The sequence below is a fragment of the Urocampus carinirostris genome, chromosome 3 (genome assembly GCF_059441175.1).
Source record: "Urocampus carinirostris isolate Australia breed hairy pipefish chromosome 3, RoL_Ucar_1.0, whole genome shotgun sequence".
Lineage (NCBI taxonomy): Eukaryota > Metazoa > Chordata > Actinopteri > Syngnathiformes > Syngnathidae > Urocampus > Urocampus carinirostris.
In genome coordinates this window covers 27,411,100-27,426,650 of record NC_142351.1, presented here as the reverse complement: position 1 = coordinate 27,426,650, position 15,551 = coordinate 27,411,100, and the positions used below count along the sequence as shown (strand labels likewise).

At 38.7% G+C, this 15,551-nt stretch overlaps 1 protein-coding gene across 2 annotated transcripts in view; it reads right to left on the bottom strand.

Annotated features, from left to right (window-relative positions):
* Positions 1-15,551, bottom strand: part of LOC148369339 (E3 ubiquitin-protein ligase MID1-like) — a 58,813-nt gene that overhangs the window by 38,610 nt on the left and 4,652 nt on the right. The window contains exon 1 of one of the 2 annotated variants that reach the window (XM_088331323.1): positions 3,250-3,474. The exons of the other annotated variant lie outside the window; for it this stretch is intronic. The gene's annotated coding sequence lies outside the window, so the exon portion shown is untranslated. Of the gene's footprint in view, positions 1-3,249; positions 3,475-15,551 lie in introns of those variants that run through there. 2 annotated transcript variants of the gene reach the window in all.

The following is a 15,551-nucleotide window of genomic DNA, read 5'->3' as shown; positions in this document are numbered from 1 at the left end:
GACTCAGTAGAGTGTCCTTAGAAGAGGTTGGAATTTTGTATTGGTTGGGCTCCCCTGTACTTCTTGCAACTTCAAAATTCATTGACGGTTTCGCTCCTTTTGAGTGTCTACTAAACTTTAAACCTATCAAGGGAACTATCATGATTGTTGGTCATCCTGCTGCTAGAATGCAGCTAGCCGGCCGCTCTCTACATCCCTTCTTACACTGAAATGAGAATCCCTCTAAATTAATTGTACAGTACTATGTGTAATGACGTTGTTGTGAGGGTCAAACAGAGTTCCCGAATGTTTGATCTTACATTACACAGTCCAGCGTTTTTCCGAATTGCTCAGTCCACAATTAGTAGATTTGGGAGTCCACAATTGAAAGGATTTGGGAGTACAGTCAATAAACATGCCCGATTAAAGTCGCCAAAATTGCTGAAACCAGTACCTTTGAACAGTGAGGCTAACCCTTTACAAGATACCTCGCAGTCTAAACCAAATTAACCAAATTTAGCTTATACCACATAAACTTAAACTTTAGGATAGTCTGAAAAATACTCTTATCACCATGGAAGAAATTTCCAAATTCGCTCATGCATGCAACAGAATAGGGCAGACTGCTTATTGAGGCAATAAAATTGGACTTGCCCAGAGAGGGTAATGAAAACATATTCATATTTAGGCCTCTAGCAAATTTGACTGTTTATAAAAAATCCAAGTCTCATTTAGGTACGTCTCGTGCCATAATTCATGCACAAGGCAATTCACAGGAAATGGTGTCACAATACTTAGTCGTATCTTAGTTATGTGACAGCTGGGATGCTTTTTCCTAGGACTGGATAACTTGACAATAGCGCTAAACGTGGGAAACAGGAAACGGTAACAACAACATAGATGCTATATTGGTCACAGACAAAAGCCAAGTAACCTACTAAAGACCTCCATGCATTAACAACACAACATCTCACCGTCAATATCCTTGTTGCCCCATGACCCAAGCTGGTTGAGCGTGTGAGTAAGTGGGGTGAGGGGGCTGGGAAGTCTCTGTCCAGCTGTGCCTCACATGCCTCAGCACACACAGACCAAGTGCAAACACGTAAGAGTTGCTCATTCGCCTTTTCTCCACCTTCTCTTATGTTTATAATGACCAGAGGCATCATTTTGAAATGGACGGAACCATAAAATGTTTAATCAGCATTCTCAGATTTCCTTTCAAGCATCCTTCAAAGTGCCGTCATTAAAAGTGGCATTCAAGTAGTAAAAATAGGTCAAACCACACACCAACGCTCTTTCTAATATGATGAACAGATGGAACTCAAAAAAAAGTTTGATTTCCGGTCGTTGTTCTTCTGAGATTACCAAATGTATAAATTGCTTTTAGTCAAAGTCACAGATGGCCCTGCAGCGTGCATTGGTCAGGCTCTAAAATATGTCATTCGTATTCCCTCACTGTCCTGACACTCATGTGTGACCCTTCCTTTGCGGATTTGCCGATGCCAAAATTCAGCACTGTACTGCAAAACACTCAAAATAAGTAGAGAAGACAACAATGGATAGTGAACTTGAAAGAACAAGAGAGGTCCTCTCCAGAGCCCTTTATCTATTAAATCTCCTGGGTTACAAAAAGCAGATCCGCTATAATGGGTGTGGGAATCGAAGAACACTAACATGATAGGCTAGTCGTAACAATGATGTAAATAGCGCATAGAAGTTAAAATAATAAACGACAATGATAAATTAAAGTCGATACAATACAGTACAAAGGACAGTGGGCCAAAATAACAAACAACTGCGTGCAATGAGAGACAAAATACTAAACAACCCTGGCATCCTGAGCAAACATCTTTGCAGGTGTCAGATAATATAAACAGAATAATGATTTACCTATCATGAGCCCTTTTTGTGTATCAGAAACAAATACAAGCATGTTGTACTGTCTGAAAAGCAGAACAAATGATCTACTTAATAACTATGTTCATCATCGCACCCTCTTACGCCTTTGTTTCAGTTTGGGAAAATCCCTTTCCTGTTCCAGCATGACTATTCCAAGTACACAATGTTTTCTGCATGAAAGCTTACTTCAAATGCTGCAAAAGCTTGACAACTGACCTCAACCCATGAAAAACCTTCAGGAGCAACCTGAATACAGACTGTGAGTCAACATATGTGACCTATAACCCTACAAGTGCTCCCCTGGAAGAATGGAATGGAGAGAACTTAACCTTAGTCACACCTAAAATAGTTTCTAACAGGGGTGGGGGATTGATCCGAATATCGATATTATCGATACTGAGATAGTACTTGGATTGGATCAATACTTTGCCCCTCCACCAAGCCCCTCAATGCGTCACTTCTCTATGTAGATGGTGCAGCCATTCTCTCTCTCATGCGGTGCCCTTGGCCACTCTAAGTTTATGCCTGCGGGTGTACCGGACAGGCACATTTTTCACCTCTCCCTACCTGGTCTGCTGCTGCATCCTGCCTGCCAGGCTGAAGAGAGGGCAAAATCTATGCGCCTTCCACTACCAGAAGCTAAAAATGACAGAGGCAAATAGGAAGCACAGCGCGATTTGGACATTTTTAACTACAGAAAAGGACAATGACAGGTGTGATTTGTGTAGTTAAGTTGTCTGCTACTGTGGCAACACCACAAATCTACATAAGCACATGAAATAAAATCCCCCGCAGACAGCAACTAGTTGGAGTCAAAATGTAAACATTGTTCCTGAAATAAACAACAACCTCTAAATCTGATTCTACCGTTTCAACAAAGCCGATTAGAGACAATTGACTATTTGCTTTTTTTTGAGTTTGAGTATCTTGGCCTTTATAAAGAAAGAGTTGTGGTACAAATATTTCTGTTTTTTTATACTTTTGTACTTTTTTTAACTAAAGTTTGCAATAAAACATTTTAGTGCCTTAAATATTTGTACTGTGTTTATTGTAATTATAAACTCAATCAAGGGTTTCAGGGTCCAATTATCTAATGATCACGTAATTTTCAAGAAATAAGTATCTTTATCGATCAACACTACCATGATTTTACTTGGATCGGATCGATACAAAAAGTCACTTTATTGCCCACCCCTAATTTCCAAAAGAGTGAAATCTGTTTGAGCAAGTTGGGGAAAAATGTATTTTTGCCTTTATTTGTAAAGTCAGTACTTGTAGCAGTTGCAATTATGTTACTCAACAGTCAGCATTACTCTGAATCTTTTGAGTATGGCGTTAGAAACAAACAACAATATTACGTGATCTTCTTACCTTCAACATGGTTAAAATCCCATTTCCACCAGCAAACTGAAAAAAGGAGAGCCAAAACCTTGAGCTAACTTTCGGTTTCTCTCGTCCAACAGACCATAGAGAACGAATGGGGCAAAAAACAGTTGCCGGTACCCAAAACAAGAATCGGCGGTGATGTGGCCACGGCTCGGCGGCTGTCATCACCTTTCATGACATGCCTTCTACCCTGCCCTAGCACAGCAGTGTATCCCGACACTGGAAAGAGAGGGAGGGGGAAAGTGAGCATGAGAAGCTTACAAAGTGTGACGCCTCCATCCCTCCGCCTACCCACTCTGCTTCTCTTTTCAAAACTGCCAGTGGGCTGCCCTGCCTCTATGTAGGCCAATGACTTGACCGCTCAGGGTGTTGTCAAGGACAGAACTTTAAGTTTGTGGCATATGTGTCAGGGCAAGCATGCCATCAAAATAAGGATGCATTTCTTTACTACGGAAACCTTAAATGAGCATGCCCCTCCATAAGGCATCAGAAATCCTACCCTGAGGTGTTTCAAAAAATCGCTCCTAAGAAATGAAGCCCTGCTCTCAACTTAAAAATCAAAAGCAGCTGTTTAAAGAGATAATCAAAAACAAGGACTTTTTCAAATGTCCCTAAAGGAAAGAAGCTTAGGTTAATCTCTAAGTTGCAAGTCAGCCTTTTAATCACTCACACAAATACCACCACAGCTGCAACCGCCATCCTAGATGTTTCGCATTCCCTACGACCAAAGCGGGTGAACAGCAGAAGAACACATGTCCAACTCAATTTTACTACCTTTAAACATGGTTTGTACACATTTTTCATGGCCAAATGTAAGCACTTTTTAAGCACTTTCAAGGCCAATTTCATTATTTTTCCAGTACCATTGAAAAAAGAAATCCGGTGTGAACCATGCATTTTGCGGATCAACAAATAAATCTGCAATCATCATCTGGGGCGGCAGTGGCTCAGGAGGTAGAGCGCTCGTCTTGGGATCAAGAGATTGCAGTTTGAATCCTGGCTCCTCCATGTTACATGGCAAAGTGTCCTTGGGTAAGACACTGAACCCCTAAAGTCCCCAATAAGCAGGTTAGCGCCTTACATAGCTGCATGGCCGCTATTGGGAAATGTGAAGCACACTGTAAAGCGCTTTGGGAAGTCCTGACTTGAAAAGCGCTATATAAATGCAGATCATTTCATTCATTTCATTTCATCTGCATTTTTTAATGTGTGTGCATTTATCAATACATATGATTTTGAGATCTTGTGCAAATCGCAAAAATACTTGGATCTTAACAATACGTGTGTAAATATTTGTTTAAGAAAAATCTCGCCCCATATAGATTTTGGGTAAAAATATAATTTAATACATATCTTACATTTTAAGTTGCAGGAATGTTTTCCCATATACAATTTACCACTGGGAAACGCTACCTTAGTTTTTTGCATGTCCCTCAATGAATGTTTATAATTGATAATCATTGCACTAATGGACATTTTATAGTGCCCTGTTTAGGTGTAGCATGTAGCAAACAAAAAATAAAAATCCTTGTTAAGATACTAATATCGGTGATTTAGCTTTAATATGACTGGAAAGCACAGCCTCTCCTATTGTGAATCGATGTATCTCTTTTTTGCACTCTATGATACAATTGTCCTAATGCACTTGCAAGGGGGCGATGACGCTTCACATGGCAAGGCCATGCAAATGCAGACTTTGTTATTTGATTGTTTTATTTTTCTTCGTTTTATGTTTAACACCGTTATTTATAAAGTGTTACTCCCAACACTGCTAGGCGAAATTGAGCAGAAACTGCGCTACTCTACCGTTTTGAATCTAAGAAATAGAGATGTCACGATACAACCCTTTAACTTGCGATTCTGTACAGATATTGCAGAACAGAGCATTGCCCGATACCAATATGATCTGATAAAATATCAGAAAGTGTTGTTTGTGTGTTTTTATTTATATGATTTGGAAACAAAACAGGTTCATTTTGTTCAACTCTAGTCTAGATTTTGAAGGAAATCTGATCAACCCATGACTGTTTATATTTGTAATATTTGTTTTGGTACCACATGGTATTTTTAATCTTACAATCCAATGTGATTGTCACTCAAGGGTTAAACAACTGAATATTATTTTTAGTATATTTGGTTACGATGTGTGTGTGTTTTTTTTTTACTTTTGTTTTGTTGGTTTTCAGTGTTTTTCTGATGGGTTTCAGGTAAGCTTGAAGCTTGAAGCTGGGACCACAATTGTCACTATGGGCAGTCCATATGAAACTGAAGAAATCCAACTTACTTTACTGTGTAAAAATGAAATGATTTACTCTAGGTCCGGCCAAATTTTAAGTAATTTTCAGAAGATAAATCTATATAAGCTGATCATTTGCATTTCATGGTTACTTCATCATGTGATCCTAAGCACAGTGGTTTACGTTTATTTCCAACTCCATTCTCTGTGCCTAGCTGGAAAAACCCCTAGCTGAACTTTGGAGAAAATGAGCCTCTAAGGTCACTTTGCATGAGGTCTACCTTTTCAGAAACAAAGAATGAGAGGAATGCGTCGAAGTTTGCTGGCTTAGACCAGAGCATGTAATGAGGTTATAGCCCGAGAGCTGAGATTGGCAGGTTGCTTACGTTTCTTTTTTACAGTTGACACTTATGGCTTTAAGGTAAGCAAAACCTAAACACAAAGCCATCTCTAGTGAGCTGACACTGTAATATGCAAGGGAAAAACAAATGTACGGCAATATGGCTGCAGCCACTGTACCATTGAACATGGCGCCAACCCTGCATTAAGTATGGGGCCACAGTCACCTGCAGTCTTTTCTTGCATTAGGCATCGGTAGTGGAGAATGTATGAATATTGTCCTGATTTGTAGTAATTGGAAATCATGTATAAACCCAAGTCATGTCCAGTCACGTTTTTTTGTAAAGTCTCAGAGGCAAACAGACCACCATTACAACATCCCCTTATCTGAAACCTACACGAGGGCCATGGAAAACTCAAAAAGCTCAGCACGAGGAAAATAATGAAACCTTGAGAAGTGGCCGCACACGAGGTAGTTCCCTTGTCTGGATGACCAGGCAGCAATTAATGTTGCAATGGCATCAACAGACAATACACAGCCATCATTGGCATTAAATATAGGTAATAACATAATTTCGAGTTGACAGCTTCCTGCCCCAAAATCTTGACGATCCAGCAGGTTATACATAAAAGTGTACATCGGGTCTTAGTTCTGGTACGATGGCATGAAATGCAAGCACAATGCAACAACCAACACCTACAAGGACAGGAGGACAAGAGTATGAGGTCAACAAAGCAACTGTGTCATAAGCTGTGATTTTAACACTTTCACCAAGGTTGCAGAATATATCTCAGTGGGGGGCAGCACCAAGGCTCAACCTGCAGATTTTCATCTTGGCTCTTGGAATAACTTGGTAGACCAACATGTTCTCAAAGGTTCTAAACAGGAACATAGAAGAAATCTCAATCAGAAAAATATGAGTTGGCATCTCTATCCAAAAATGTTTTATGTTATCCAACAGAACCTTGAAATCACGACAGGGAGCCACTGCAGTTCAGTTATTAGGGGTAATGTGATCAAACTATCCTGACCTAGTTAAAAGTCTTGCTACAGCATTTTGTACCAGCTACACACTTTTGAGGCTAGACACTGGGAAAACATAGAGTAGGACATTATAGTAATCAAGACCAGAGGTAACAGGAGCAATAATTATAATCTATAGTTATAATAAAAATGTATATAACTATCTATTGAAAAAAAAAACACTTAATTTATCCAAAACTACATACAGTAAATATTGGATTGAAAATTAAGAAAGAATGGCAGACTGACAGTAAGAAGAAAGCTAGCCGCGAGCTCACTGACTTGGCCCTGTCATGTGATCCCTTTAGCGTTAACGTTGTCATATGTTGCTTTCAATGGAGATCGCACTCTACAAGTTCCACAAAGTAACTGTCAAATGTGGCCAGTTTGGATGAGTAACCTAGCTTTGAAAAGTCTGTTTTTCCCTCTTGGTGTGCAAAGTGGAGGATGAATAAATTATAGGAGAACGTCAGGCTCTTCGACCGCTCCTGCTCTCGCTTCAGCAGGGCACTGAAGGTATACTACTGTGCCAGGGTCAACCTCGCACTTGTGAAACGGGAAGAAAGGATCTCTGAGCTTGCCTGAGTGTGTAACATAAAAAATAAGGCATTCCTCTTATAAAAGCGATGTATTTGCCTCGACCATTAGAAACAGTAAATCAGAAGAGACTACGAGCTGTAGTTGAAAAAGGAAATGCGGTGGCATTAATCGAACTGTATACATATTTATTAAATAGAAACCTGTGCCATGTTGAAATGGGTACTATGTAATAAAATCATGAATCATACATGCAATAAATGATTGTCCTACTGTGCCACCTGCTTTAGCAGTTGGCATTTCAACCTTGTTGTCGAGTAGAACCAGGTCTAAATTTCTGCTCAGTCAGGGACATTTCCATTTATTGAATTATATTATGGGTTCATGTATTTTTACATTATTTATTAATTTGTCTTTTTTAGTTTTCAGTGACAAAAATATCTAGAATAGACCAGACCCAAAGCAATAGAATGGCAAACAAGAACAATGCAAAAAGGTAAAACAATTAAAAAAAAAAAAACCTGAAACAAAAAAATCTATTTAATCCAGGTTTATATCTTTGTGAACAAAATCTCAAAAAATCTTCTTGTTGAACTCAAACTGTTCACCTTGGTAGAAAGAAAGAAATGAAAAGGACTGTTTACATTAGGTATGTCAAATTTACGGCCCGCTCAACTCAATACAGTTCTGGTGGCATCGTCGCAAGCACAAAGTACAATAACTTATTTGTACAGAAATCCCACCTACAATATATGTTGTACCGCCATATGCAAAAGTTTGGGCACCCCTGATCATTTTCAATATTTTCCTTTATAAATCATTGGTTGTTCGGATCAGCAATTTCAATTAAATAATATCATTTAGCAGACAAACACAGTGATATCTGAGAAGTAAAATGAACTTTATAGGATTTCAGAAAGTCTGCAATAATTACGGAAACAAAAGTAGGCAGGTGCATAAATTTGGCCACCCTTGTTGTTTAATTGATTTGAATACCTTTAGCACTAGTTATTGGAACACAAAATTTGTTTGGAAAGCTCATTGACCCTTGACCTACAGACCTGAATATTATTAAAAATCTGTGGTGTGCTTTAGAGCAGGCTGGCCATGCTCTGAAACCATCAAACCACACTGAAGTGGAGATGTATTGTAAGGAATAATGGTCAAAAATACTTTCAACCAGAATCCAGACCCTCATTGGAAGCTATAGGAAGTGTTTAGAGGCTGTTATTTCAGCAAAAGGAGGATCTACTAAATATTGGTGTCTTTTCTGTTGGGGTACCCAAATTTATGCACACGCCTACTTTTGTTTAAGCAATTATTGCATATTTTCTGTAAATCCCATAAATTTCATTTTGCTTCTCAGATATAGCTGTACAGTGGGACCTCGCTGCTTCGTGGTTCCACGTTTGCGGGTTCAGAGCTTTGCAGGTCTAAAAAATAATAATAATAAAATAAAATAATAATTTAAAAAAATTAAGCATTTTGGAAGGAGCGTCGCTACTTTGCGGATTTTCACTTTTGTTTTCATTGACCGCGATAACCGAGGGATTACTGTATTTGACTGCTATTTGATATAGTTAACTGAAATTGCTGATGTGAACAACCAATGGGTTATGAAGGAAAATCTGACAATGATCAGGGGTGCCCAAACGTTTGCATACGACTGCATTTAACTATAAAAATTAAGGACAGATGTGAGGTGATTGGACACCCTTGTCCTAATTACAACAATTAGGCACCCTCTGGTGGACAGAGGCCAGCAAGTAATGTTGACAGCAGTATAGATACATTATACATTTGTAAAAGAAAATACAAATAGATAAAAATCCCCATATCACCAGATGATGGCCACATACCCCTGGCTTTCTGTGAGAATTTTAGTCCACCCCATTTCCGACATGGTGACGATAAATACAAAAAAAAGAAAACAAAAGTTGACCAAGAAGCAGCGGCCCTAACAGTCAAGTGGAAATGTTTGTATTTTTTTTTACCAAAATCCAAAACACCTGCGTCTGCCTATTTTGCCAGGAGACGGTGGCTGTTTTCAAAGAACATAACATCAAAAGGCACTGCCGGATGAAACATGCTGACTTCAAAAGCTAACTGGAAATGAACGCTGTGAAAAGGTGAAGCAACTGGAAACTGTTTTTACAGCACAGCAGCGCTTTTTCACAAGACCCTGCAAGTCAAATAAAAATGCTAAAAGGCGAGCTACGAGGTCGCAATGCTGATCGCCAGGCATGGGTGAATTTATTCAAGACTGTTCAAAGAATTCCAGGCTGAACAGTCTGCCCTCGCACATGTTCAATTTACCATGTTTAGCATTGAATGGTTTAACTTAAGGGTGTTCAAATTTTTCAGAAAACTGGCCATATTTGTTACTTACAATAGTACCCAAGACTTTACACTACCATTAAGGTTTGCCTTCTGAGCTGCCTGAACCCCCCCTAATTCACCCTCGTATCATTTTAAGCATATATCTGGAATACCAGTGAAGACTACAGATATTAGGTTGTGTTAATCCAGAATATTTGAAATGTTAGACCAAAGTGCTAAACTCGTCCCCACTGCAAAGCTCACTATGGCAGAGAGATCAAACAATATTCTTTTTCTATTTTATATATTCAAGAGGGCCATGTGTGAAGGTCGAGCCACGTTCAGGTGTTTTAGGGAATGATGGAGGTTACACCTTGAACAGGTAGGAAGGCAAGCATAGCTTTATATTGTATAAAATTAATCAAAGGACAAGTCCAAGCACTCAATAACCTCGAATGTTTATGTTTTGGAAATCTTGGAAGCTAATCCTAAGAAATGTTGGTTTTTACTTTTTTTTTCAAAATGTAACTCTTATGAGTACGCACTTCAGAAATTGAAAAATGTGGACAACCAATGAAAAATAACACAATAATGAAAATGACAACTGATATGATTGAAAGTTTAGTCGACACTCAAAACAAGGAGAGAAAACATAAATTAATTTTGATCTTGCAAAGAGAACAGGAGAAGACAGAACTCCCTGATAAGGAATTCCAACCTGTTTTAAAGCCCTCCCTTGAGCTCTTTCTGTAATCAATCACCTTTCTGGTTAACGCATACTGTAATGTGTGTAGGGGTTTTGCTTGATTTCAATTTGTTTCATGTTAGAATGTAATTTGTGGGCAGGGATATCTGCCTTTTCAATTTTCAAATATTCCAACAGAGTACGCCAGAAGTCCACCACAATAATTTTAACAGGTATGTCGAATCAGTCTCAAATTCTTACGTTTTTCTGAAGGATATACCTGGTTCATAAATTGTTATTCTACTTATAATTGATCAATTCAGCAGTTCATTTTGACAAGGATTATTAATACAAAGAAAAATGTTAACGAAACAGACTTACATGTTGTTGGATCTAACAAACTACGGGATTGACTTGTACAAAAAAATCAATAAAACAAAAACACTGCAACAATACAAACACAGCACGTTTCTTATTTAAATCTGGATGATTAGAAGGCAAGTGGTTTTTGTCGTAGTGTTTTTTTGAAAAATGGTGAATTGAGGTTTAGAGTTGTTCCTTCCCCGCATGCTGGTTTAAGATCAGGTAATTGTGTCATTGTAATCCTGTGCAGCCCTTTGAGACATTTTTGTGATTAAGGGCTATATAAATAAATTTGACCTGACTTGATCAACGAAGCGAATGATCAGAGATTTTGTATGGCGCGATCAAATCATACCCCAGCACCCAAACGGCAATTGTGAACATTTTCCTTGTGATTATCTAAAGATGACAGCATTGGATGCAAACAGTTTGAGGCTCTCTTTAACGAATCTCCGGTGGTGTGGTCACATGAAGGTGAGAGTGAGAACGGGGAGAAGGCTGATAGGCTAGCGAGCCCGGGTAGCCCTTGTTTAGCCTCCAAGTCCAGAAAGTTTCCAATGGTCGATGATGTCACAAGCCATTTAAATCTTAATGGCTTGTGACATCATCGACCATTGGAAACTGGTCATTGGCCTTCTCGACGTGAGTTCCATCCAAGGTACTGGAGCTTTAACAACATAAAGTCCTTTAGAGGCCAAATGGAACCAATATCATCAAACTTGCCATGAAAAACTCGAACATGAATCAGGACACTTTGATAATTTGAATGTGTATTACAAATCTCTCGAGGGTGGCCATCTTTTGGAGCTGGAAACATTCTGATGGGACTTGTAGATGTCTGATTTGCACTTTTTTCTATTTTCTAAGCAGTCACTTTGTGGCACCGCTCTCCCAAGCCGACAAAATCTGCTCATCAATCCAATTGCACTCCAAATGCTAGGACCAAGCTCTGACTAATCACGAAACCAATTAACAGTGGCAAGGAGTCGTAAGCCGAGCAGCGGAGCGAATCAATTTACTTCTAAGCTGCTAAGGCTTTTGTCGGGGACATGGGAGCAATTATGCTGATTTAACTTCTGTTAGCACAGAGGTCGAAATTATTGCAGTGAATCGGCAAAGAGGGACCTTTGCCGCAAAAAAGTAATTCAGATATTCCCCGGATTACTGAGACCAACAAGTAGCGTGTCACTCTAATCGTATCTATTCTGTTAAAAAATACCATAGGTACTCACATAGAAACGACCACCTAACACTGCTTTAAGAGGGTCACATTGTAATATAAAGACAAGAAAAGAGGTGCCAATTTCAGGAAGCAGTAAAGCCTTAGATACAACTTGACCTCTGCATTCTTGAGGGTTTGCAAACAAACACTTAGCCAAGACACTTGATATATATTTTGTCACTGGCCTTCATTTACAACTGCATTATCCATGATGCCACATTATGACGTGTCCTCTAATGTTGAGAATTGTATGAATATGGTTTACCTGTGAGTGACACAAAAGTAAGCACTCTGTCCACGGCAACATACCTCGTCTCATCGTCGAACGCATGAGAAAAACACATGGTGACAGAAGTGAACATGAGCAGCCGCCGAAAAGTCAAATGAGCGCGAACGAGAGACAGAAGAGTCTCTGTCACGTGAGCAACATGATTCGTGAAGCTAATTGATAGCGGAGTTAGTTACAAGAGGCAGCAGACTGCATAGAAGATGCGAGACAAGATTAAATAAAGAGAAAAATATCTTGGGCTCGAGTTGGAGAATACCCAATGGCAAAGTACTTTCATTTACCTCAACGTGCTGTCATGGATAAACTGAGTCCACCTAGTTGCATTTCATGTGTGGAAAATAACTGAACACACACATTATCTAATACGCCCGAAGGATTTTATATTTTGTTTATTTGACGATAAAGGATTTTATACAATTTTATACAAGTTACATTCATCGAATGCAATGAAGATTTTTCACAGAGAGGGCTTAAGGTCAATGACAGGTTGCGCTGTTCCGAATGCGAATGTTTTGTTTAGTTCTGTTGATAACCGGACGCTGACAGAGAAGGCCAGGCCCTGATTTCATAATTAGCACTTCCATAATCAGCACTTCCCGGCGCAAGAGGGGCCTTCATGACACACCGGTCCAGACGAGTTGGTGACGAGGTGGAGCCCACATGGGCGTTTCTGGCCCGCCCATGGGGGTGACCGACACGCCGGCTTGTGAAAAGACGTGGGCAGAAGAACTTCAGAAGAAGATCGATTGAGAGGGACAATCGAGAGGGAGGCTCGATAAAGACTAATTCGACAATAATTCGGCTAATTCGATGGAATTCACCTAGTTAAATACTTTAAGAAAATAAATCTGCCCCCGTGTGGAAATGCCAGTCTTTTGCCCATATTTTCCTGAAAAGAAAAGAGCATGCACTGTTGGGTGAATGAAGGTTATGTTTGGTTAATGGAGTCAGATAACTAATTCGAATAATTTGGTAAATGCTACATTTTTTAATGTATTTAATCCCCAACATGCCACAGAAGACACTCTTGACATGTATGACAGTTTGCAGCTGCACGAAGCAGCACTGACTATGACACAGTTGATGACAAGATTTGAGGAATACTTTGTTCCCGAGCAAAATATGACCTTCGAGATGTACAAGTTTTTCACACATGACCAACAGCAAGGAGATCCATTTGACCTGTGCCCACACTGAGCAAAACGTGTGAATTTGGCACTCTAAGACACTCACTAGTGAGAGACACGAGTGTTTGTGGTACATCGGAGAAAGACTGTTTAGGGAATAGGAACAAACGTTGGATAAGTGTGTTAGTATGTGCAGAGCAGCAGAAACCACTTTTAATAATATCATATTGTCATAAACATGCTTTTGAATTGCAGATTTTGAATATATATATATATATATATATATATATATATATATATATATATATATATATATATATATATATATATATATATATATATATATATATATATATATATATATATATATATATATATATATATATATATATATATATATATATATATATATATATATGCCCGAAGATGGCTGGGATGGGCGGTGCAGATAAACTTGAAAAAAACTCTGACAAAAGAGCCTGTGTTAATGTTCTACAATCCAGAGAAGAGCACCAGAATCTCAACTGATGCATCACAATACGGTGTGGGAGCTGTATTTTTTCAGAAACACTACGTGGAAAGTCACTGGTTGCTTATGCATCGAGAATGTTGACAAGGACAGAGACCAGGTATGCTCGGAATGAAAAAGAACTACTAGCAAGTTTGTATGCATATGAACAATTCCATCAATATGTTCAAGGTCAAAGATTCAAAGTAGAAACAGATCACAAACCATTGGTATCAAACATGAGAAAAACATTAAATACAAATGTAAGATTTGCCCATGATTTACACACCAGGAAAATACATATATGCCTCTGAAACCTTGCCCAATATTGTGACATCTTTGTCAGTGTCTTCTGACAGAACAGAACAGAATAGATAAGGGGATAAATGATTGCAGATAGCACAAAAGAAGAATTAAAAAGCACAAAATTAAAAGGTTAGGAGGAAATTAAAAAGGATTGTTCTGTGATGTTTAAAATTATTTGAATTGTGGAGCAGAGCTTACGATTGTTTAAGATCTAGTCATAAAAGGCAGCAAATTTGCAATTCCATAGTAACTACATTTGACATAAACACCGTTCAGATATTGTCCTTACTGGACTAGGGCAAGTAAACCAAGAGCAAACTATAATTAATGATCCACATATATAAGAAGAAAAATCTTGCTCTAACGCAAGTAGAGAAGTTGTAATGACAGGAGTGATAGAAAATGTTATCAATAAAATGTTACAGTTCTCATTATCGTGAAGAGTGATTGCCTTCCAGGAATGTGTTCGTTTGTAACGTGTGAGTCCCAGCCCTGAAGATACTCACCCTAATATAATGTTTTGTTTTCCAAAAACGCTCTCGACATTGCTACACAAATTCGAATACCTTCCATAGAGCATCAACATATAATTAGCTCCCTAATTCCAGCGTCCCATAATAAATCCAAAGACCCTTTCAATCAAAGTTGTGATCACAAACAAAATGTGTTGCTTTCACACAAGTTCCCAGGACATCTGATGATTTCCCAGTAACCTGTTTTGGGGTCTTTATTCCTTTATTGCTTTATTCCTCAGCCTGTTACAATAAAGGACCTTCAGGAAAACACATTCAAATATTATCTCATCACTAGGACTTTCTGTTCTCACCTATTTGTCTTGGTGGTGATCAGTGTCACATCTGGTCATTAGTAGATCCAATGCATCTATTCAATTCAATTGTAGATATCATTGAGATAAAGCTCATGTTTTAATCATAACCCCCCAAATAAGTCACCCATTTTAAAACTTATTTTGTGAGGTATAATAGAGCCAGAGTTTTCCCCCCGGAAAACTGACATTTGAATGCCAAGCTCTTGAATCTCCAGCCGAGAGCAGCAGTCTTTGGAGAGGGCTTTGGCAAGGTATAAAAAAGATTAAACCCACTGGCGGTTACTCCTGCCAAAGTGCCTGAAACTCAAAAAAAAACCCTGCTGGGCTCCAAATAATATGCCAACACCCATGGTTTAAAGCAAACACAAAATTGGCATTTTCAAAATTCGAAATGCTTAAGTGTATTATGCTACTTCCTTAATATCATCCCAGGAGCCATAGAGGTTATTATATCATAATGTTTTGTTGGAATTTTAGGTATTGTGTCAAGTGGATCCTGATGT